Consider the following 3857-nt stretch of genomic DNA (forward strand, 5'->3'; position numbering starts at 1 on the left):
TTCCCGCCTGGCGGCGCGTTACCAAGATGGCGGCGGGGGGGGCCGGGGCCGGGGGAGCCGCGGCGGCCGGACGCCCGCGGGCCGGAGCCATGGCGGGGCAGTGCCTAGGCTGGCAGCTCGGCGCTGCCGCTGGAGGCCGGGAAGAGGGAAGCACTAGGCTCCGCTCCTGCCCGGCCCCATGGTTGGTAAACGCTGTCAGCAGTCCCGCTTGGGACTACGAGCATATCCGAGCATACACCTGGCGCTGCAGCGGAAAGTTTCCTCAGGAACCCGAAGCAGCGCCGCCATCACCAACCCATGGCGGTTGGCTGCCCTCCCGCCGGTCCCCGTACCCCCATGGTCATTTCCCTGCGTTAGGAAGTTAACACTCATGTCCCAAGTTTCTTCACGGGCTGGGTTACAACCACCACCTCACCCCCTGCTTACACATGTGAGTAGTTCACATGCAACTCCAGCTGATGGGCTGAGAAGTGAGGGATTCTGAAGCACCCCATCCAGAAATAAAGAGGTTCTCAGAAATAAATATGTATTTTTTTCAATCTTTCCTTACCTCCTTAAGCAAGAAATATGATAGAAGGTAAAAGACAAAGCTATGCAGCTATGATACAGAAAAATATATATCATATATAGCAGCAATATGAAATCCAAGACTATCTGGATCTCCAATAACACATTTACATACATTTTATCTTGAAGCTCAGAAATGGATGTCCAGTTTATCAGTAAAGGCCAAGTTCTCAAGGTAGGTCTTGGGAAGCTGGATATATGAGCCTTACTCTTCTTATCATTAATCTATTGTTCTCTCAGTCTCTCGAAAGTAGAGGAAGAATGATACTACCAAGTTATCTTGTTCTGTACGAGGGTGACAGATACGTATTTGTTGCTTATGGTCAGGCAGATTTGCTGTGGAAACTCCTAATTTATTACTTACTTCTGGCTCTTCTCACCTGACATTTCCTGATCATTTCATCTCCTATCAGTATGTCTAAGTGCTAAGATAGCCTTGTAGTAGCAATGACTTTTACTCATACATTATTAAACACAAGTCTATAGTAAAGTTATTTTTACTGCTACTTTATGTAATCTAAGACCTACATAATGAGTCAGAGGATAAAGCTGGCCTCCATAGCTCTGATCAATGCCCATTAGCAGTTAGTAATAATTAGTGCCTATGTATAGAAATTTGAGTAAACCACCAGGTAAGTGCCTCCAGGCTGGTAGTAACTGATTGCCAACAGTACTGGGTTTGAGATGCTCATCCTGCACCAGCTGAGTATCTCCTGGTAGGCAGATCTGTCTCCACATGTCATTTGGAAGTAGTTTGTGTCACCAGTACTGCAAAAGCCACAGTGCAGGAAGATGTGCTTTAGTAAATACATTTTGTCTGTACTACAAATACAGATGTCAACATTTGGAGGCTGTAAGTAAAGACAACTGTTGTCAGTGCAGCATGCAGTTTTCAGTTTGAAAGGGAAACATCTCTTTCTCTGGTATAACAACTGGTTGTTCAAGTAATTTCTGACACCACTAGAAGTGCATATCAGCACTTGCTAGCTATTCTGCCATGCCAGCATGTACAACATGAGGAAATTTAACTTCAGAGGTGCTCTTCAACAGAACCAGAATTTTAAACTAGTTTCCTGTTCCCGTATTCCCATGAGCCAATTCAGTCTAGTCCTGCTGCTTTGGTAGGTTTTGATCTTTCCTTCAGATTATGCACACAAATATATTTAAACTAAGGAAAAGTCCCAATGGGACATCTGTGCTCAAACAGTTGTGTAAACCCAGAACAGAGATCTGACTCTTATTACACTCCAGACCTGCTAATATGCTTAGAGGACTGACACTGGGATCCTGCAGGAGTTGGAGGCCAGAAGTTGTTACTAGCAGATGGGAAGGTTCCAGCCATCTGTGCATGAGGTAAGAGTTTTTTGCTTGGCACCTAGTCTTAAGAAAGGGAGTTTTAATAATTTTATTTCCTTCAATGGTATGCGCTTCTGCATTTTTACTACTCAGAATGGCCCTATATATTGTCCACTATATATGGAAAAAAAATGTTGGGGAGATTTTTTGTATTGCACAGATACTGAGGGGTAGGAAAGTGGGGTTATTTTGGGGACAATGCATTTTATTTTGCCATAGTTAAGTTTAACAGCTGAAACAATAATTTTTTATTGAAGAAGGGTATACTATTTCATTAACCACTTGGAAGGATATATTCCTTAACGTAGCTTAATCTGCTTAATGCAACAGCCTATATCTTAATTAGAATCGCACAGTTAGTATTTCATGAATTGTGTCTGCAGTGGTGTCTTTCCCTTGGAGACAGTGTATGCATTAATCATGGGCAGGACAGCTCAACTAACTTGGTTATAAAATTCCTCTCGATGAAGGGTTTAACCTTCTCTGCAACCAAAGTTTATTGGTGTTTTGTTTAGACCTCTAAGGTGTAAAATTAGTATCTTTTTCATGGAGTTTAATCTAGCCAGTTGACGCAGGCTGTGTCAGAGCAAGATACTCATCTTGGGCAGTAACTGAAACACACTCTAAAGTAGGAAAAAGTAGAAATTCTTGTAGTTAAAATTTTACAGCTTTATAACTGAGCTGTCTTAACTTGATTGAAAATCATCCTTATAACAAAACCATCTCTCGCTCCATCTCAGAATATCAAGTCATAATCCAAAATCCCTTTAGGCTCAGGCTTGCTGTATACTAGGCAATGTTTACTGTGGCAGTGCAGATGCAGTTTATTGCAGCAAAGAAAGCACACTTGCTGGAACAATTTGTGCTGGGTTTCTGACTGAAATAAACTACCTGGCAAAGGAGTTTTTTACCACTCTGATATTAGCTATACTACACTTTTTACTAGCATAGAAATTTTTCACCAGAAGAAATTGTACTAAGCTAGTAAAAGCCTCTCTGGCAAAACTGGCCCATATCAGGAATAATCAAAAAGCCTAACCTAGCCCTTCTAATTGCAGTGTGGAGAGGAAACCACCCTTATGGTATCCACTGTTTTGGAGAGAAGCTAAGGGAGAAAAGTCATTTGGCACCTGTTGCAGGCAGAGGCAAGCAGAGCTTCAAATCATGTTGGATGTTAAGTTACCCTGGGAAAGAGGGTTACGCAACCAGCTCATACATTCCTATATATATATAGATAGATACAAAATGCTTCACAGTAATTTTAAATGAAAATATTAAATTGCCTTAATTACAAAAATGATGTTTAATCAATATTCAATACTTCATGAAATTACTGTATTATGTTTATCATTACAAATCCAAACCTCTTACATGATAAAGAATTTGACAATCTTTGGGACTACAGAGAAAGAACTTAGAACTTTTGAACTACAGTTAAAATATGCTTGTAAATATTGTGTGAAATACACTCTGATGCGTAGGTGGTATGTCCTTAACTACTACTTAGAGGACAAAACTGAGGACACAATAAACTAGAACCATAACAGCGACATTTAGGCTGTGTTACACTAGTAATGGGCCAGGCGCATTCTCCGGCCCTGACACCCAATTCTACAATACATGTGTTTCCATATAGATAAACCATCCCCATCCTGAAGAGCAGGTGGCTGCATCTGAATTGCTGTTGGAAGTGTTCCCTGGCCCACACTAGTCCCTGAAGCATGCTTGGGCACCATCTGGGGTAGCCAAATCTCAGGTAACAACCTTGCTAGCAATTTAATGGTTATTAAAGTGTGGCAACCTCCAGGCCCGTGCCACAGTTTACTGGAACACGTCTAGCTTTAGACACCACCTGATTCTGAGATTTAACCATGTATCTCAGGGGAAATTAAAGTTGTTACGTTTGTTTCCAAAATCGGTGAAGCTTGGCAGTG

Source organism: Strigops habroptila, chromosome 3 (assembly GCF_004027225.2).
Source record: "Strigops habroptila isolate Jane chromosome 3, bStrHab1.2.pri, whole genome shotgun sequence".
Classification (NCBI taxonomy): domain Eukaryota; kingdom Metazoa; phylum Chordata; class Aves; order Psittaciformes; family Psittacidae; genus Strigops; species Strigops habroptila.